This window comes from Vombatus ursinus, unplaced genomic scaffold, assembly GCF_900497805.2.
Source record: "Vombatus ursinus unplaced genomic scaffold, bare-nosed wombat genome assembly UNPS02015255.1, whole genome shotgun sequence".
NCBI classification, from domain to species: Eukaryota; Metazoa; Chordata; class Mammalia; order Diprotodontia; family Vombatidae; genus Vombatus; species Vombatus ursinus.
The window spans coordinates 37000058-37022338 of NW_020955033.1; the positions used below are offsets into that span (position 1 = coordinate 37000058).

The 22281-nt window shown below is 39.0% G+C and overlaps 1 protein-coding gene and 1 pseudogene across 1 annotated transcript in view; one reads left to right on the plus strand and one right to left on the minus strand.

Annotated features, from left to right (window-relative positions):
• LOC114031827 (ras-related protein Rab-31) overlaps positions 1-22281 on the plus strand; it is a 182910-nt gene that overhangs the window by 51946 nt on the left and 108683 nt on the right. The gene's annotated exons all lie outside the window — the stretch shown is intronic.
• LOC114031826 lies at positions 19151-20362 on the minus strand (annotated as a pseudogene).

Consider the following 22281-nt stretch of genomic DNA (forward strand, 5'->3'; position numbering starts at 1 on the left):
AAATTAAACTTAATCAAACTGCTTTTTAACATTATTTTTATTTGCATTATTGTAGTCATATGTATTGTTCTGGTTCTGCGTTATGTAAATACAAATCTTCCCATATTTCTCTGAATTTCTCAATTTTGTTGTTTTCTAGTGCATTTTTGAACAGTAATATTCCAGTGTCAGCTTCATTGACTTGTTCCAGTCACTGCATATGCCAAGGCTACTTATCTAATTGATCTTGACCTTGATTAGCAAGAACTTCTTGTTTTGATGTAATCTTTTAAGTAAGAGTTTGCTTATTTTTTATGACATGTTTGTTTACTAATTAACATTTAGAATGTGGCAGTGTGTCACAGTGGAATTGTCACTGGCTCTGATATTAGAGAACATGGATTCAAATATTGCCTTTGATACTGCTTACTTGGATAAGTTATTTAATATTCCTGGTCTTCAGTTTCCTCATTTGTAAAATAAAAGGATTGGACTAGATAACTGCTGAAATTCTTTCCAACTTTAGATCTATGATCCTAAGTGTCAAGGGAATATCTAAAAAAGACCTCACTCCACCCTCTTTTGATCTTCTGCTTACCTTAGGTGGGAACAGATGAGGATGCTCTCTGAGAATAGCAAAGTCTATTTCTGTGAATTGAATGCTTACTTTCCATTGAGCTAATGATTGGGAGAGGGATACCAGAATCTTTGGCCAGATCTGCATTTCTCAACTCTCCTCCACTTCTTTCTCTCTCTTTTCCTTGAGCTATCATAGTTTTTTGCATGTTTGCTCAGGTAGAGTAAAGATTTTATAATGAATCATCTTAATTTTTGCTCTGGAAACCCTTAGGGGTGGTGATCAGCAGTTGTTATGATGGTTACCATACCATTCTCACCAACATCTGCTCAGAGCTTCTTTCTGAATCTGTTTTTGTACTTACAAAGTACTGCTGTCTTTGTTCTTGTTTAAAAAAATTAGTCATAGTCAGTGCTGATCTGTCTTTTAATAAGTTAATCCTTGTCAGAAAATTGAGGTCAGTAGAATGTCCCTTGTGTCCTATGTTCTTCCTGACTCAAACGACGGGGTCAATTCCTGAACCTTCCACATTCAAGGAAACACTTTGAGAAGCTAGATGGGGGCTGTGTAGCCCCGATGGTTTTCCCACTAAAGGTTCCTGTGACATACAAGCAGAGGGGGGGAGTAGGGAAGGAGAGAGAAGCAACCTCTTTTTTAAAATTGTTATTATTTATTTATTTTAACATTAATTAAATTTTTTTGAGCTCCGAATTCTGTCCCTCCCTTTCACCCCTCCCCCACCCATTTAGAAGGCAAGAATGTGATATCAATTATGCATGTGAAATCACATAAAACACATTTCCCCATTAGCTGTGTTGCAAGAAAAAAAACAAGCAAGAGGAAATAAAATGAAAAAAAATTTGTGCTTCAATCTGCATTCAGACTTCAATCAGTTTTTTCTTTGGAGATGGATAGAATTTTTCATCATAAGTTCTTTGGAATCATCTTGGATCATTGTATTGATCAAAATAGCTAAGTTATTCTCAGTTGACCATTGTAGAGTATTACCATTATTATGTACAATTTTCACCTGGTTCTACTCACTTCACTTTGTATCAATTCATGTAAGTCTTCCCAGGTTTTTCTGAAACCATCCTCCTCATCATTTCTCATCAATAGTATTCTATTACAATCATGTACCACAACTTTTTCAGCCATTCCCCAGTTGATGGGCATCCCCTCGATTTCCAATTCTTTGCTATCACAAAAAGAGCTGCTTTAAAACATATAGGCCTTTTCCCTTTTTTCTTTGATCTCTGTGAAATACAGACTTAGAAAGAGTACTCACAGTTTTATAACCCTTTGGGCATAGTTCCCAATTGTTTTCCAGAATGGTTGGATCAGTTCACAACTCCACCAACAGTGTATTAGGGTCCTAATTTTCCCCCCTCCTCTCCCAACATTTGTCATTTTCCTTTTCTGTAATATTAGCCAATCTGATAGGTGTGAGATGGTGCCTCAGAATTGTTTTAATTTTCATTTCTCTAATCAATAGTGATTTAGAATATTTTTATTTGACTTATAGAAGTCACCTTCCTATACAAGAGTGTTAGCTCTAAAATAGAGGTGAAGAAAAAGGTATACACATATAAATGTATATATAGGTATATATATATATATATATATACCTGTATATACTTCTGTTAAATTTTCTTCCTTTCCTCCTTTATGACTATGCCTTTACCCTTGCTGTCACCTACTATGTTAAAAGCTTTAATATGTATTTCTCTGGTCCACATATACTTCAACTTGGAATGTTTGCTACCATTCTGCTGATGGTAGGGTGGATAAACATTCAATTTTTCATCTAACTGATCTGCTTGGCATAGAAAAGGTTAAGTGATTTCCTAAAGGTTACAAAGATCAATAGAGGAGTAAGATGTTGATTGAGTGATTTGGTGTTAGAGGACTGGAATTTTAGTCTTGGCTCTGTGGCCTTCTAGCTGTGAGACTTTGGAATAGAATAAGCATTTATTAAGTCCTTGGCTTTATAGATAGTATCAAGTGCCAGGCACTTTACAAATATTATTTCACATGATCCATACAACCTGTAAGGTAGGTGCTACTATAATCTACATTTTATAGTTTGGAAAGTCGAGGGAGGCAGAGGTTAAGTGACTTACCCAAGATCACATAGCTTGTAAGTATCTGAGGTCAGATTTGAATTCAGGTCTTCCTGACTCCAGGTCCAGCACTCTAATCACTCTGTCACCTAGCTAGCTGCCTTTGGGCAAGTTCATTTGTCTCTCTGAGGCTTAGCTTCCTCATCTGTAAAGTGGGGATAATAGTATTTGTACCACTGACCTCAAAGGATTGTTTGATTCCAGAAGCATTTATTTGACGTCTACGATGTTCAAAGCACTGTGTTGGTTACTGGAGATAAAAACATGAAAAAAAAAGCAACAATCCCTGTCCTGGGGAATCTTATATTCTAAGAGGAGGAATGAGGTAGAGAGCAGATGTGTTCAGCATGTACTGGAGTAAATAAATACTTTGTAATCCTTTGAATGTACTTTGTAATTTCTAAAGGGAGAGAGTATCCAAGGAGACAACGCCTGTAGAGTGCTTGGCTGTAAGAATGAACTATGAAGTTATGTGTAGAGGGAGCCTGGAGTTAACTGCCTCTGTGTTTATATCTTCTTTCTTATCCCATTGAGTCAGCCTTTGTGTGGACTAATGTGGTGATGATATCTACTGACAGAAAGCTGTAATTGAAACATCAAAAGACTTTTAATAAAATGGCATGATACTAAGGTAATGGCCTCTCAGAGGAACTTAGAATATGTGAAATAAGATCCAGGCAGCAAATTGTAATATTCTCCTCCTTGTGCTGTGTTATGACCTTGGGTGCTTTGTGCTATCTTTGAATGTTCATTCTTTTGTGGGAATCACTGTTTTTAATTCCCTGTTCCTTATCAGTGCTCCAACTATTAAAAGATGTTTTCTTCAGTCAAAACACTATGTTTAAAACAGTTTTATTTTTCAGAGGCTAAGTCCTGAATGTCCTTTGTGGATTTAAAGGGCAGGTTGTCTTTCATGATCTTGGGTGTCGTCTCTGTCTTCGGGTCTCCCACCTTACCTTAACAATTAAATTCCACACTGACCAACAATTTAAAGTTTATACACTCCTTTCTCTAAAGCAGAATATTCAAATAAGATTTCATAATGTTTTCACTCCAAGGATAGAATTAAATGGAGTCAAGGATTAAGTTTGGGATTCATTGTTCCTTAAATAGCACAAGAGAGGGATCTCCAGGGAATTTACAGGCATTCCCTTGATTTTCCTAGTGTTTTGAGGAAAAAAAGGAATGAGCATATTTTAACTCTATTTTACAGACAATTTCTGCATCATTCAGGATCACCAAGCCTGGTAGGGTATGGAATATGTATAAGGGCCAGGTGCCCAGTAGCTTCATTTTTTTTATACAGTAAGCAAATTTTTCATTCAGGGAGTCAGTATTCTGTGTCTTAATAGTTTGAGTGCCCTGCCCTAGTTGCCTAACAAATTACTTTGCATATATGTTGCATGTGAAGAAATAAAAGATGCTGGAAGGACATTGTTTCCTCTGACAGGAAGTGTTTCTTAAGTAAAAAAAAAAACTGTGCTCATTTTTGGACAGGGGGCAGCCCCTTTCAGAGTCACTAAATAAACTGAACAATCTCCTTAACCACAGAGAGTTTGTACTTTGGGGCAACTTGTTCTCTGTAAAATGTCAAGGTCCTATAATAGGAAAAGATGAGAAGTTCTGGAACTTTCCTTCCTCTTTTAAAAAATCTTTCCTCCCCCTTCTTTCTTTGGTTTCGGAACGGAAATGGAAGGGGAGGAGTAGAAGTGAACAACACAGAGACAGTGTGCATCCAGGATCCTAAAAGACAAAGAAGTTTCTTTTCTTAGGACTCACTGCTGTAAAGGGCACAGTTGATCTAGCATGTACATTCTCAGTTCATTAATACACTCAGCTTTCTGTAAGTTACTGTAGTACTTTATACCTATTCACTTAATGACTTATATTTGACAGTCCTCTACTGCCTACTCTTCTTTTGTCACTGGCCAGGGTTCAGGTTAGCTTGAAACTTTCTGAGTTAGAACACTTACTGACTACAAGCCTTCTCAAGAATCTACTTATCTTTGAGGGAAGATTGGCACACTAATGCATCATTGGTGGACCTGTGTATTGGTCCAATTATTTTGGAAAGCAATTTGGAATTAAAAAAAAAATTGACTAGGGGCAGCCAGGTGGCGCAGTGGATAGTGTGCTGGCCCTGGAATCAGGAGGACCTGAGTCCAAATCCAGCCTCAGACACTTGACACTTACTAGCTGTGTGACCCTGGGCAAGTCACTTAACCCCGATCGCCTTGCAAAAAAAAGAAAAAGAAAAAAAAAGAAATTGACTAAAATATCCATTTCTATGGACTAGAGATTCCCTGGATAGGCATAAACCCCAAGGAGGTCAATGACAATATATACCAAAATATTTATTGAAGGAGTTTTTTGTGATGGCAAAGAACTGGAAACAAAGTTGATGTCCATTGTTTGGGGATGGCTAAACGAATTGGGATACATGCATGTAATGGGATATTACTGTCCTCTTATGAAATGATGAATTTGATGAATGCAAAGAAACATGCAAAATCGTATAAATGGATGAAAAGTAAAGTAAGCAGGACCAGGAAGATGAATTTTTTTAAACAGGCATTTATTAAACTCTTACTCTGTGCCAGGCACTGTGCTATACCCTTTACAAATACTATGTCATATAATCCTCACAACATCCATGTGAGGTAGATGCTATTATTATCCCCATTTTACATATGAGGAAACTGAGGCAGATAGTTTAGTGACTTGCTCAGGGTTACACAGCTTATAAGTGTTTGAGGCTGGTTTTAAACTCAGCTCTTCCTGACTGTAAGTCCTGGACTCTAGCAGTAGAAACAACAGCAAACAGTTGAAACTGAATGCTGTGAAATTATAATTGACTCCAAAGAAGAAATATGAGAAGACACTTCTCTCTACCTCTTTGTAGATATGGGGGACCATGAGTATGGGATATTGTGTATAACATCATGCATTTTTGATATACTGGTTAGTTTTACTGAACTCTTGTTTTCTATTTTTAAATTCTTTATTATAAGAAATGGCTCTCAGGAAGGAACTAGGGGTAGAGATAGAATTGGAAATATTGAGGATGTAAAAACAAAATCTATCAATAAAAATTTATTTTAAAATAAAGAACCTCATTACCCAAGAATACATAGGCCAAAAAAAAGCTATCATTGGAAGGAAGCACAGTTTTTATTTAGAAGGCGTGATACCACCCACTCTTGAGGATGGAAATAGGCTGCTATGCAAAATGAGAGTGGATTAGGGCAGAACTTTTTAAAGGCAAAATGGTGCAATGGAGGTTGGGGGAAGAACTCTAATGGGCAGTCTAGCATTAGCCTGTTCATTGCCTCTTGATGTTTGCCTTGGAGTGGGGAGTTGAGGTGGGGTAAGAGGAGAGATCTAAATAGTCAGGCAAAACTACCTCATTTTGGAGAAACCCAATAGGATTTTTTTTCTAGTAATACAGATTCAGAGTTATACAGAAACATATGGATCTGATCTCAGGGGAGGGAGAATACTAGCACTAATTGGAGGAATTAGATGTCAATCAGCATAAAAAAATTTCACGTAAGATTGATAATTTATTGAGGATGAAAGCATCAGTATAAAAACTTATAGCATTCAATTTAATATGAATATTTCTACCAGGGCAGGGCAGTATGGGGAGACATTGGCTCAAAGATAGGAAGACCTGGGTTCATGTCTCTCCTCTTGACATGAATTCTGGCTGTGTGCCCCTAGCCAGATTTCTTAACCTGTTAGAGTTCTAAGCAACTTTATAAGTTTATAAATCTCAGGGAAGATATGAACCTACTTTGGAAGGGGGAACCCTTTCATCTGGGAGTTCCCTATTCCACTGAAATCACAGGTCCAGGTCCTGTCCCTGCTTATAGCAGAGATAGTTTCAAAATAACATATCCTGAAGAATTTGATTTAGAATTTCTCTTTTCATACATGTGTGTCCTATGTCCCAGCTAATTTGTAAGTTGCTTGGGGTCAGGGACCTGAGACTCCTGGGTATATTGTCTTTGAGCCTCTCACAAAGCCTAGCATACTAGTAAGCACGTCTGGATTTGTTAAATGAATTAATGAATGAATGAAACTTGGTTAAAGACAAAAAGAAAGTAGACATTACACATTCTTGATAATTTATAATCTAGAATGAATAAAAGAATGAAAAAATTATTAAGTGTTTACTCTATGCAAGGCTGTGCTAGGTAAGCACTGGTGATATGAATGTAAGCAAACAATGCAGTCCCTATCATCGAAGAGCTTGTGTTCTGATAGAGGAAGATGACACATATAGGGGATGAGGGCCAGGAAGGAGTGTTTTGGATGAGGAAATCAGAGGGAATTAGAGCGATAGGCAAATAATTGATGTGTCCTTTCTAGGAATGGTAGTGTTGATTTGATTGCTGTTCTCAGAGTCAGAGTTGGAAATTCTAGAGTAGAAGGAGGGGAGTTGCATTGGCTTCAATGTGGGAAGTAGCATGATGGAGCTAAGGCTGGGCAAGATAAGATGAATGAACTAGGCTGAGCTCACTTGAGTTCTGGCTCGTTATCAGGGAAGTTGACAGGAGGCCTATGGCTCACGGGCCTATATAAAACCCTTGCTTCATCTATATCCCTAAAAGAAAAGTGTTTTTACTTGTTTTTCAAATCCTTTTAATTTTTTTTTACTTTTGAGATCACTGATATTCATATGGCTATAGACCACATAATAAATAATAGTTCACATACTTATAGATGGTATATATTTTTGTCTAAACCTCAGATTTAATCAGCATAGGGAGCTTCTAGTGAGGAAACTCTACCAGCACAAATCAACAACTGTTCTGCAATTTAGCGTATTTGGAGAGTTGCCTAAGTCATTGGGAATTTAATTCACTTGCTTAGGGTCACACAGGTAGTAGGAGTCAGAAGTCAGATTTGAACCCCTGCCCTCCTCATCTTCCTGACTGAGGTTGACTCTCTCAGTCTCTCTCTTGTTCTTCTGTAGAAAGATATATGTATATGTGTGTGTGTGTGTGTGTGTGTGTGTGTGTATACATATGAATGAATGAATGAATGAATGAAAGAAAAAGTGCTTATCAAGTACTTGCTCTGTGCAAAGCATGGTCCTAAATGCTGGGAATTCAAATAGTAAGCGTAGTCAATCTCTCACATTGTAATAAAGGGAGACAACATGCATAGGAATTTTCGGCTTCAAGGCAGATGAAAAGGCTCAGTAGGTCCTTTACAGTGGTAAAGCATGTGGTAATGCATCATCTTTACTGTTATTTTCACTGAACAGGGAAGGGGGAGAAGAGCTCTGCTGCTCCTAGGGTTCTTGGACTCAAGGGTAGTAGATGGTCTCCATCTAGGTCTGAAGGGAGGTGGTGATTAAAAACAGGTGGTGGTTTGGCTTATCTGGCACATGTACCTCCTGTCTCTCCTTCAGGATGCCTTGCTGCTTCAGGTAGGCTGGCTTGTGGCAGTTAGTGGGGATGGATGGCCCCTTCTCCATGGGAGTATGTACATATGTGTATATATACACACATGTATGTATGTGTATACACATAAAATATAACAAATACATGCATGTATGCAATAACTCAAAACATAGAATAATGTTATCCATGGTGGTTAGGTCCTAGGTTAGCCCATAGTTATTCATATCTAATGTGTACTCCAGTGAGCATTTACCATTATGCCTTATCATGTGTGGTGGTGACCCTGGGTTTCTGGAGGCATTATGAGTGGAGTGGAAACTTTGGCAGGTCCTTCCAAGCTGAAAAGTCAAATAGTCATTCAAAGACCTTGGCCAAGTTAAATTAAGAGCTTTATTATCAGGTTGTCTAAGGCAAGGTCAGCCATAGAGCTTCCTGAAGACTGCTGTACTCTTAGGTATAGAGAAACTTCAATTTGTTTAGACAGAAGTACAAAGTCAAAGTCTTGGTAAATAGTATTATATAAAAAGTACTAGGAAACCTAACCCATTACGTATATTAATGTTTCAAAAAATTTATTCAGAGTTACAACCTGGAATGTCAAAAATACTTTTCTACTGCTGTAAGGGGACTTGCCTCTTCTCACCTTCATCTCTCTTCCCTAACACCAGGCCGAGGGATTGGGATGCTCCCAGTTCTAGGCCAAACATTGGGACTGAGAAGGTAGAGAGGAAGTGGATGGTCAGGTTAGGACAGGAGATACAGAACCGGGAGAGGACCATAGCAGGAAGTGAGAGGTGAGGACTGTAACTCCGAGAAGCGGAAATGGATGAGAGGTACACTGGGAGGCCTCTTGCTGGTGAAAAATGCATTGAAATTTTGGGTTGACTGCCCAATCAGACCGTTTATTTACTTCCCTGGACCTCAGGGATTGACTTGTCTGCTTCCCTCCCCATTGCGACCATCTGTTGTCTTCAACCAGGGTTTCTCCTCTCCTTGGCCATTGTTGGAAATGTAGCTTAACCGCAGGCAGGCACCCAGCCCATTGTGGAGCAGGGTGCAGTCTCACAGTGTTTTTCCTTGTCCCTTGTCCCTAGGCAAGCAAGCACACAGCTCTTTGTAGGTATTTGTTAAAATGATTTTTCTTTGGTTTGTTTTTCTCTCTGGTAATTGTGAGAAGCAGACAATCTAAAGACTCCTTTCCATGCATCCTTCTTTCTCCTTCCTCCATAGTTTTTCCCTACTTCAACCCTGTAGGGAAAGTTTCGCATGAAATAACGTTTCAGTTACTTTGCAAAGGAGTAGCAAAGATTCTGTACTGAGTTTTCCACTCTTGGAAGGGGCTGAGGGCTGTGGGGTTAGATAGGAAAAGCCTGAGGCTGCTGGTGAGGAGAAGGGATATTGAACTGAAGGGGAGGGGTGGGAATGGGCCTTCCTGGGAGTTTACCTTCTTTTGCGGTTGTCTCCTCTCCTCCCTTGCCACCCTAATCCTGCTGCCTCAGACTACACCCAGGACCAGCCCTGAAACAACTGAGAAGTGGGGCAGGGTGGGGCTGGTAGTTTCAGGAGTCAAGAACTATAGGGAGAAGTGATAGCTGATAGGAGGGCCCAGTGGTCACCAGGCCTGGGAGGAAAGGTTGGTTATAGCATAAGTAAGCTGGGGACAGTTTGACTACAGTTTCGTTCTGTGGCAGAGCAAAGCACATTAAGAAGGAAAGTGACTGACTAGATCTAGATTCTTAAGGAGTTTCACTGGCAGTGCTAGAAATATTATCCAATTTTCCAGATTCCCAGTCCAAAGAACTATTCAGGATTAATTATATGACAGGAACCTTACTACTTCTGGCCTCGCTCAGACTCTTGTGTGTACGACTGAGGCTCCCTAGTGGTGGCTTTGTTATAAACTCAGCCAAGAAAGTGGAACAAATGACTGAGAGGGAGAATTTGGTGGAGGTATCCCTCCTCCCTTCAGAAAAAAGTTGGCAGGAATGGGGTCTTTTCATCTTAGGTTTATGTCAGTAGCATCCCTTTGAGGCTCTTCAGTGGGGGAAGGGGAAGGGTGTGTGAATTGTGCAATTTCCTAGCCTATCTTGGAGCTGAATCTAACTAGGGCCTGCTGTGGTAACTCCCATGCCATGTGTCCCACCTGTTGTGATGTTTAGGGTCTAGATCAAGGGTTCTTATTCTTCTTAGTGTCATGGATTCCTTTGGCAGTCTGCTGAAGCCTAAGGAATCTTTCTCAGATTAATGTTTTTAAATGCATAAAACAAATATATAAGATTACAAAAAAAAACCAATAATGATGAAATTCATTTATCAAAATATTTAAAGAAACAAATTCATGGACTCCAGGTTTAAGAACTCCTGGTATAGAGGAATCTAGTGGTGCTGGAATCACCCTGCAACTTTGTCTTCCCAAATGATACTTATCCTGGGGCTATTTCTCTTTGGGATAATATCTCTGGAGGAAAACCACACTACTCATCTGCCTTTAACACTTTTATATAAGTCTTATACAAGTAGCAGTATACAGGGTAAAGAACACTGGATTTGGAATTAGATGACCCCTAATTTCCCATCCCAAATCTGCCAATAATCACAATAAACTTTTATTAAGTACCTACTATATGTCAGGCACTATGCTAAACACTGGGGTTACAAAAAGAGGCAAAAGACACTCCCTGCCCTCAAGGAGCTTACAGTCTAATAGGAGAGACAACATGCAAACAAATATATACAAAGCAAGCTATGTACAGGATAAGTAGGGAAATAATTAACAAAAGGAAGCCCCAACTTACAAATATGATATAAAAAAAAGGACAAGACCAGAAATGTCGTCATTCTTCCACAAATTATAGTGGCTTTAAAGTTGAAGTCAGAACTGAAATCTCAGATCTCTTGAGAGTTGGGTTGCTTTCGTGCCAGCACTAGTGATATTTCTATTGCACATGCTCTTCCCCTGAAGTTTCTAGCTGTGAAGCACTTTGGTGCTTTAGAATATAGTTCTCATTGACTCTGGATTCCTTGACCCCCAGTGTCCGATAGAACAAGTGTCTCATTCGGTGCTATTGGTAGAATGATAGATGGATCTAACAGATATTTAGTAGCTCATGTTCTGTGGGCAGCTTCTGTATGTATTCTTTGATATTTAAGACCTTAATGAAATAAGGAGGGTGCTCATAGTATTTCAGGTTTCCAATTTATGTTAAAAGTTAAAGTGGCAGAGCAGTTTGATGTAAGTCCCAGAGAGTTTTAGGACTACATTCCCTGTATAAAATTTCTTATGAATCTATATATTTCGGGTTTCTAAGCAGTGTTTATTTTTAGCCCCAGGAGTACCTTTTTCACATCTGGGGTCTTCAGAAATGCTACCCTAGGTTCAAGGTGGAGTTAGCAGAGAAAGTGAGAAAGTTAGGGGAGACAGCCCAAGTGGTTAGGAGGTCATGACAGTTGTTCAGTTATGAGTCAAGTATTTTAGTAACTTTTGCAAATTGGTGCTGCTTTGAGATTTAAGGGACTCCTTTGGGATGAGGTAACTAGGCAGTGACCTAGAAAGACAAAGGTTGGTGTTGACAGAGGTGGCCCTAATACATGCTATAAAAAGACTCAGACCCAGTACTACTTGGCCACAGTGTGTCCTGGTTCTCTTTATTCATCCATTAGCCTGGTGCCCTTTTTTGTAACTTAAAAATTTTAAAATAATTTTTATTGATATCTGCTATTTTTATATTACCTACATTTTACAATTTGTCTTTCCTCATACCCCTCCCAAATTAATCCTTATAATAAAGAATAAAATGTTCCACATTTTTTATCCACATATTAAAAAAAGTTTAATCTTATATATTGTGTTTAGTTGTCCATCAATAAAGATTTATTAAACTCCTACTACGTGCCAGGCTCTGTGCTAAATGCTGAGGTTACGAAGAAAGGTAAAAATGCTTGTCCCTGCTCTCAAGGAACTCACAGTCTAGTGAGGAAGACATGTAAAAACTGGTGTCCCACTTCTGGAAAAAAGGAGGGGAGGAGGTTTCTTCTCATATTTCTTTTCCGGGGCCAAGCTTGGTTATTGTAATTTCTCTATGTTCAGTTTAATTTGTTTTGTTGTTCATTCCATGTACATTTTTGTAGTTTTATAGCAATCGTTTTCCTGGTTCTACTTATTTTAATTCAAAATTGCTTTCCAGAATAGTTGGACCAATTCATAGATCCACAAATAGCATATTAATGTGCCTATATTTCCAAAGTCCATACGTTGGTTATTCTCATCTCTTGTCATCTTTGTGAATTTGTTGGGTGAGAGGTGAAACTTCAGGTTGTTTTGATTTGTGTTTTTCTTAGTGATTTGGAGCACTTCTTCAAATAGTTGTTAATAGTTTGCATTTCTTTTGAGAGGTGTTTGTTCATATCCTTTGACCACTTAACTTTTGGGGAATGGCACTCAGTCTTATATATTTGTTAGTTGTTATCTTTTTTGACTTTTTAACCATAAAAAACCAACCCAAGGCATTATTGGCTCATTTTAGTCTTATTTTACTTGCCTAAAGCTTCCTAGCATTTAATTAAATTTTTGATTTAGGATTCTATGGTTACAAATTTATATTTTCTGAATAAATGAAAAGAGAAAGAAAAGATGAGGAAGCAAAGTCTTTTTTTTTTTTTTTTTTTTGGCAGTTGGGGTTAAGTGACTTGCCCAGGGTCACATAGCTAGTAAGTGTCCAGTGTTTGGTCTGAGATCTGATTTGAGCTCAGGTCCTTCTGACTTTAGGGGTGGTGCTCTATCCACTGCGCCACCTAGCTGCCCCAAGCAAAGTCTTTCAAACCTGAGTATTTGAGTGATGGTCACAAATTAGTTTTGCCAGTAAAGAATGATAACTTACCCTGGGAGGATTATTGAATAGCAATCTGTTTTCAAAATGAGTAGAGAGATTTGGCTAACTAGACCTCAAGGCATAGCTGACTATTAGCTATGCAAACAAAGAAGGAAAAATTTACTACCCCACAAATTTTTTTTTTTACTGAATTACATAATCAGTGGATTTCAGAACCCAAATTAAAAGCCAGTCTCCAATTATTACCTTGTTTCAATCAGTGGCTCCCTGATTTCCGTATTAAATTAGAACAACCATAATTTAAGGTGACTGGGATACAGCACTGTGGCACACTGAGAAAAACCCTGGGTTTTAGTCTGAACTCTGCTTCTTATTGGCTCTGTATCACTGGGTGAGTCAGTCCCTCTATTCATACCTCAGTTTCCTGATCTGTAAAATAAGATTTTGAGTTACATTATTTCTAAGGCCCTTTCCAGCTTGGATAAACTGGTGAATCAATGCTGTGACTCATTTTAGACAGAGCTATGTGAAGATATGCAGCCTAAAAGTGCAGATTTATAACCCTTTTGCATACTGAATGATTTACATTGGGTTTTCACTATATTTGGAGAGAAATTTAATCTAGCATAGAATCCAATTTATGCACAAGTTCAGGCGGACAGAGAGAACAAGAATGGCTATTCAGAACCCCTAAACTGGGAATCAGGAGACTTGGTTTCTAGTTCTGCTTCTGCCATTGTGTCGTCTCAGTTTCCTTAGAGGTAAAGGATAGGAGAGGAGTAACTAGATGATTTCTAAGGTTCCTTTCAGTCCTACTATGTTTTTGTTTTGTCTAGACCATTGATTACACTAGTGTGGGGGAACTCCCAATTAAGTGGTTAGAGTGAGGGGCCTGAAGTCAGGGAGACCTAAGTTCAAATCCTTCCTCAGATGCTTACTAGCTGTGTGACCTTAGACAAGTCACTTTCTTGCCCTCTGCCACAATTTTCCCCAAATGATAATAGCACCTTCTTCCAGGGTCATTGTGAGGATAAAAATGAAACAGAGTTTGTAAAGGGCTTTATAAACCCTAAAATGTTATAACACACACATACACACATACACACACACACACACCATTATACAAATAATATTACCAATCCAGGGAAGCAATTGTTCTTCAACTTATGGTCTGAGAAAGTTGTCTGGCAAGTCTGATTCCCAGTTTAGAGGTTCAGTTAGCTCTGTCAGTCTGAACTTGGCGTAAATTGGATTCTCTGTTAGATTAAATTTCTCTTTGAATACAGTGAAAATCCAGGGTAAATCTTTCAATGTGCAAAAGGGATAAATCTGCATTTTTAAGGCTTCCCATCTTCACATAGCACTGCCTAAAATGCATCTAGCATCAGAGTTTGGGTGACTTGCCCAAGGTTACACAGCCAGTGTGCATCAGGGCCTGGACCTACACCTAAGGTCGACCTACACCTAAGGTCTTCCTGACTCCCAGGCCCATTGTTTATCCACTATTTGACCCTGCCTCTCAGTGTTTTGTGTTTATATGAAATCAGGAAGGGAGGAGGGGGAAAGCTCTTAAATAAGTAGTGAGATCATCAGAGATTGAGTGGGTTTCAGTGAAGAACAATGATCAGTAAACTCTTCTTTCCCATTTTTTAAAATAAACTTATCTTCCACCTACTAGACTCTCTGACTCTTTTTGCTTTAATCTTTTCTGTTTTCTGCAGATTAGACTCATGAATGAGTCACCCAGGAGTTTTCCTTTTGCATTTATCCAAAGTGTCTCAGATGACACTGCAGTGGGAGGTGGGGCCAGTTAAGACATCCCAGAACTAAGGGATTGAAAACTGATGGGGGGTGGGGGAGGCAGAGGGAGGTGGGCCCAAACCCACAGTCCAGCAGATTTTGTGTGTGATCTTCCCCTGGTGGCCAGAAAAGGGACAATAGTTCCTTTAGGTAAATTGAGGCTGGTGATAACTTCAGTGAGCTACCAGTATACAGCTCCTGGTGATATCTCAAAGCAGCTAGCCAAGGTGAGGGGGTGGAGGAGGATATTTGGTTCAGATCTATTGTAGAACCTTTTCCTTCTCTGGAACATTTTCAAATAAACATCAAAGCTCAATGACTGAAAGCTCCCTTTTAATTTATTTTATTTTGTGTCATGTGAAAAATATGAGAGATATAAATATTGAGTTAAGTTGTGAAAAAAAAAGCAAGCAAGCAGGCTTTGGCTTATTTGGACTGGCAATTTACTTGTTAAATCTAAATTCAGGCAGACAGAGCTAGTCTAGATATTCATAATACCTCAAGTTTGAGCTTGGGGGATGGGAAGTAGAAGAAGGGAAAAGACAGAATGTCTTAATTGACTTTCCCCCTCCCTCCTTTAACATATACTCACTTTGCTCCTTTCTATCCCTCCAACTCATGTTAAATGATATTCTGTGATTTGACCTTGCAAAGTCTAGCGCCGCCTTTGGGATTTGATGTGTTGTTTTCAGCTAAGGCCTTAGGGAAAGCCAATTGATCTGACTGCCTCCAAGGCACTGCTTTTCTGTATGTATAGATAAAGCTGTTAAGACAATATCTTAGTCAAAAGGTTTAGGTATATAATAAAAATTCATAGATTATCTATTCCTACACTTTAATTTTATAGATGAGAACACTGAGTCTTAGAGAGAGTGGATTGCTCAGTTACTCAGTTGTGGGAATGGAATTCAAACTCTCTTCGTTACATAGACTTTGTATTAGGGGAAATGCTTTTAGCTACAGCTACTCAGGTCATCCTGAGCTTGGTGGGCCCAGGGGCTTAATTTTTCTTTTAAGAGCACTTAGTTCCTCTACTCACTATGTCATTGGAAAACGTGTTTCTTTAGCTAGGTGGTAAGGCAGATGGAGCCCTGGACTTGGAATCTGGAAGACTTGAATTTGAATCCTGCCTCAGGTGTTATGCAATCAGCTTACCTGTAAAATAAGGATAATAATAACACCTACCTCACAGGGTTATTGTGAGCATCAAATCAGACACAATGCTTTGTAAACTTTAAAGACTGATATAAATACTGGATATTATCATTATTCAATGGTAACTGAGAATAGTTTTTCAACTTTCGTGGCTGCCTGTCCAAAATGGTACCGGGGCTAAAATATCTTCATATCTTAACTTTGATAACATCTGTTTTGTCTATAATTTGACATGAGCTTGTGAAAAAAAAAATACACCTAAATTCCAATTTGTTTTTTGGTGTCATGCTTGGGAAGGGAGAAATTTAAAGTTTTAAATTTGGATAACCTGATAACAGATTTATTTTAACCTAGTGATGTTTGTGATTTTTGCCTTTGGCCTTGTTGGCTTAGTGGGGTATCAAAGGAAGGTGATAGCGCACCCTTGCCCTTTCTGCATGATGTACTAAGTTCTTTGGTCATCATACCATCTACATAAAGTGACATAAACAGGAGCTTCATTGATGATCAAGAGATGGGGGAGAGAGGAATCAGAAAGCTGGGCAGAAGGAACAAGGCAAGTTATATCCATCAGTAGCATCTTCTGGATCAGAAAGTAGGCTGAGTAGTTAATTAACTAAGATTTATTCAGTACTTACTGTGTGGAAGGCCCCATGGTAAGCTCTGTTGGGGGATATAGCATTATGGATAGATTAGTATAACGTGTAAATATGAGTATGAGCTGGCACACCTTCTTCCCTAAGAAGTTCACAGAGTAGTTCAGATGATAAAACATTACACCTATTAAAAGTTAGATAATAATATTAGGCCACACGATAATGATAAGTACCAAATGAGCAGTAGAGACACTGAATTCCACAGGAGTCTATTGGTGTGAAAGGGAAGGAAATTATTATAGTTTTGGGTAGAGAGAGGTGGTGCTTAAGCTGACTCTGAGGGATGCATAGAATTTAGGTAAGTGGAGAAAAAGGCAGAGGGCATGTTGGGCAAGGGGAAAGATGGGAGCAAAGCCAATGGGTCATTTATTTCATTTGCCTTCTGGATCAGAAGGGACTACTAGATGTAATGAACGTAGTTCAAAACAATTCCTAAATGGCTGAGAAAAATAGGTGATCTTCAGTTACCTTAGATGCTTACTTCCTTTTTTGTTTGGGAATGACTTCAGAGAAGAACAAAACCCAGGTGAAGCTATTAACCATTTTGGATTGCCAATGAGAATGGTAATTCTACTTATCAGAGACAGCATTTTTGATCAATTAGTATGAAGTGTAAATATCTTAGCAAGGGGTCAAGCATGTAGATGGGTCACTGACTGTTTCCCTTCAATTTAGTAATGGAGACTCTCTGAGTCATGGGTTGGACTGGGGTGCTTTTTACCCTCTTCTCTTATCCTTTCGCCCATGTCTACCATCTCAGCAGCTAAAGGATAAAAGGAAAGGAGTTGTAGCTTTCCTTGGCACATCCTTTTTTAAAGGAAAATCTCTGAATTGTATTCTGTTGCAACCAGTTCATTCCTCAGTAGTTATTAGGCATCTAGCACAGTACATTATTATATCTAATAATATATAGCACTTATGTAGTGCTGTGTGTATATGTATATGTATATATATAAAATTTCATATTTATACTCACAACTACCTTATAATGTAGATGCTATCATTATCCTTATTTTATGGATGGACAACTGAGGCTGAGATAGATCAAGTGACTTAACTGAGATTATATGGCTAAGGAAATGTCTAACAGGGGATTTGAACTCAGTCCTTCCTGGTTCCAAGTCCAGAACTCTATCCACTGGACCATCTAGCTGCTTTATGCAAAGATAAATTAGATAGGATCCCTCAAGGAACCAGCAGTCTATCAGGGTTGAGAAGATGTGCACAAGCAACTATTATACAAATGAAAATAGATAAATGCATAAGAAAAATGCACAAAATACACTGAAACATTTGGGAGAAATAATTACCAGCTGAGGAAATCAGGGAATGTACCATGGAGGGGGGTAAAATTTGAGGTGGACCTCAGATAGGTAAGACTTAGATAGGCAGAGGACATTTCATTCATTTATTTTTTCATTTATTCATACAAACAGATGTTTGTTTAGTTCCTACTGTGCTTTCTGGGGTTTACCAAGGTGAAGAGCACAGTCTTTGTTGTCAGGAAATTTACAATCCATAAGAAGAGATGACATATACACATAAATGTAATAAAAAAAAGAACATAATACATGCATAAGAAAAAAATATGATGTGAGAGTAGATGAGAGATTCTAAGTGGTAAAGTTTAAGGGATGAGGGTAGGCATTCTTATTTGAGAAATTAGGTCTGAAACCTAGTCTGTCATCTAGACTGTGTAACCATCAAAAGTACTTTCCTTTGGTATTGTTATGAAATTAAAAAAAAAATAAAACTGAGGACTGACAAGGTTTTCATAAGCTAAGTATCATTTTAAATATATTTTTGTTTCATTAAAATTTCCCAATTACATGTAAATTTTTTAACATTCATTTTTTTTAAAGTTTGAGTTTCAAATTCTCTCTCTCCCCCACCCCAACCCTCTCCTTGAGAAGATAAGCAATTTGATATTGATTATACATGTAAAGTTATGCAAAACATTTCCATATTAACTACCTTGTGAAAGAAAACACAGAAAAAAAAAGAAAAAGTTATGCTTCAGTTTGCATTCAGAATTAATCAATTCTCTTTTTGGAGGTGGATAGCATTTTTCATCATGGTCCTTTGTAATTGTCTTAGATCACTATCTTGATCAGATTATCCAAGTCTTTCAAAGTTAAACATTCTTACAACATTGCTATTACTGTGTACAATGTTCTCCTGGTTCTGCTGACTTCACTTTGTATCAGTTCATATAAATCTTCCCAGGCTTTTTTTTTTCACTGAATACTTTTTTCCTGCACATAGAAGCCACTAAAGATCTGGCCTGTGTGCTTGTTGGGGCTGCATCACAAGTACATGGCTCCACACATCAAAACTGTGGTTGGAGGGTGAGAACAGGTCATTCTATCCCAGTCATGAGATGATAAGGGTCTTTCGACAGAGTGCCAGATGATCAGGTAGTTTCTGGTAAGACAGTTCTAATGAAGCAGTGAGAACATCACAGAAAGGTGGAGGGAGAAGGAAGTTAAGCAGCTGAGGTCCCTGCCTCTAAAACAAAACTGTACTAGTACTTGGTGCTGCCCATTCTTAGGGCAGGAGTAGATGTGTACAGGGGTGACTGGTGCCTTTGAGCTCTGAGGCTTCCTGGCCACAGAGCTTACTTTGCCCAAGGGTTTCTGAAGTTCATTCCAGCAAATTTAGCCTTGCTGCCCATCTCTTCGTCAATTCTGAGAAGCTGGTCGTACTTGGCCAGACTCTCAGATTGGCAAGGACACCAGTCTTGATCTGCCCAGTGCAAGAGACCCACCACCAGGTCTGCAATGAAGGTATCTTCAGTCTTTCCAGAATGATAGGAAACCATTACTCTACACCCATTGCTCTGGGCCAGCTTGCATGCCTGAAGAAATTCTGTCACGGAGCCAATCTGGTTCACTTTGAGTGGGAGGCAGTTTCAGGCTTTCTCTCTCACAGCCTATTGAATGCGCTTGGGATTGGTCACTGTGAGATCATCCCCTACCACCTGAATGCCTGTAGTAACAGTAAAATTCTTCCAAGCTTCCCAATCATCCTGGTCAAAGGGATCTTCAATAGACACCACTGGATAGTCCTTGATGAAGCTCTTGTAGATGTCTCCAAGCTCAGAAAGGGAGATGTATGTGCTGGAATCATCAGGAGACTTGAAGTCCAAGTCATATTTCTCAGATTGGAAGAATTCTGAGGCAGCAACATCCATGCCAATTACAACCTTATCAGTATAGTCAACCTTACTAATAGCCTTCTTTAGCAGCTCCAGAGCTTCTTTATTCTCCAGGATGTTAGGAGCAAAGCCACTTTTATCCCCTACGTTGGTGGGGTCCTGTCCATATTTCTGCTTAATCACACTCTTCAGGTTGTGGTAGACCTCAGCTCCAATGTGCATGGCCTCCTTAAAGTATACTGCTCCAACAGGGAGGATCATGAACTCTTGCATTGCCAGCTTGTTATCCACATGGGAACCACCGTTGATCAGATTGAAGGCTGGAAAAGGCAGCATGACTTCATCATTGTCTGCAAGATCAGCAATATGGCGGAACAGGGAGACACCTTTCTCAGCAGCTCCAGTCTTACAAATAGCCAGAGTCACTCTCAATATGGCATTGGCACCAAATTTAGATTTATTCTCAGTGACGTCCATCTCTTTCATCAATTTGTCGATCTTCTCCTGCTCCGTAACATTCAGTTTCTTGCTAACCAGAGTCAGAGCAATGGTTTTATTGATATGCTCAACTCCTTTTGAGACACCTTTCCCCTTGAAGTGGGTCTTATCATTGTCTTGGAGCACCAGGGCTTCATGGATACCAGTAGAAGCACCTCTAGGCATAGCAGCTCAGAAGAGTGGACTGGTGGAAGGACTTGTGCAAAGCTCTAGAGGGCAGGGCTAGAGGTAATAGGAAGAATCTGCAAAGTGGCAAACATTGAGGAAAAGTTTCCCTGCAACTTAGTCTTCAGAGGGTTGCCTAGACCAACTAGAGGTTAAGTGATTTGCCAGGACAGATCTCCCTAGTTTCAAGACCAACTCATTATATCAGGCTACTTTTTAAAAAAAGAAGAGACCTTTTTCAGTGTTGAGATCAACTTCAACAGCGGAGTTTCCACAAAAGTCAAAGATCTCTCTTACCTGGATCTTGCAAACAGACGTGTTGAGTTTCTGGGTGGGACTTTCTCCTCTGGACTCAGAGAACAGAGGCCCAGGGGTTCCCAGGTTTTTCTGAAACCATCTTGCTCTTCATTTCTTTTGGCACAATAGTATTCCATCACAACCATATACTATAACTTGTTTAGTCATTCCCCAATTGATGGGCATCCCCTCAATTTCCAATCCTTGCCACCACAAAAAGAACTGCTCTAAATGTTTTTTGTACAAATAGGTCTTTTTCCCTTTCCTTTGATCTCACAAAGTACCATCTTCTGATGACTAGGCCCTTCTTTATTATATTGCCCAAGGTACAGGTGCAAATACAAAGAAATAGCAAAAGGAAAAACAAAACACTTTTTAAAAATACTGTTTACCACTGTAGGTCTTCCCTAGGGTTACAAATACTTGAGAGAATTTTATTTCTTTCTTTACCTTTTTTTGGGGGGGAGGAGGTAAAACTGGACTTTCTTTCTATTTCTTGATTTGAGAGCCAGAAAAAGGATCGAAAAATTAGGATATAGGGTATGGACTTCCTGAAAAAGCTATATATCATTCCTAAGTAGCAGCATCCTAGGGCTCTAATAGACACTTCAATTAGCCAACAACAAATGAGGAATGCAAGTAGGGGAGAGAGAGCTGGGAAAGGAGTGGAAATAGTTTAGTGGAGCTAGGGAAAAGTAGCTTCCACAGGCTCTCAGTCTCTCTCTGATAAATGTGAACCCAGTGAAGTAAAGTTTTGTATACTCATCTTTGAGGAGGTTGTCCTGGTGACAATTTACCCTACCTCCCTTCATTCTCTTCACCCTGATTTTTTGTATTTTAAAACCCTGACTTCTCTATTGCTAGCTTTTCCTGGAACTTCCTTCAGCACCTGGGGCCTCCTAACAACAACAACATCAACAACAACAACAACAGTAGCCAAAGCAACACAATGACCTCTTTACCAAGCAACTGCCTACCATCCCTGTTATTCACTTTTTGGACTTCAAAACCAAGCCCTGACCTTAGATTCCTTCCTCCTCTTCTTTCTGCCTCCCCTCCATCTTTTAAACCCTCTTTTGCAAGATTAGAATGTAAACTCCTTAGCGTCAGGGATTAGCTTTCTTTTTGCTTAAATTTGTATTCCTAGCATTTAGCTATACTTGGCATATAGTAACTGTTCAATACATTCTTCCTTTTTTCTTTCCTTCCTTCTTCCCCCAAACCAAACCGAACCAAACAAAACCATCCACCTGTAAAAGAGTAACTAAACTAAAAACTACCTCTTCTGCCTTGGAAGGAGAAATGATAACTAGTGGGTCCTCAGAGTTCCCAAGAGGCTTAAATCACTTTTTAGCTTTTGAGGCTCACATCCCTAATTAAAAAAAAATAGGACAGTTCCACAGCAGAGATATAGTTTGAATTTTTAAAAAACTTATCAAATGTTTTTTTAAAAAATCCTTTTTGTATGGGGAAGGGGGTGGGAATCTACCTTTTGTGGAATGTTGAGGCAGGTTGAGACCCATCTAACATACCTTTGTTGTAGTTCAATCATTTCTGACTCTTCGTGACCCCATTTGGGATTTTCTTGGCAAAATTACTGGAGTGGTTGTCCATTTTCTTCCCCAGCTCAT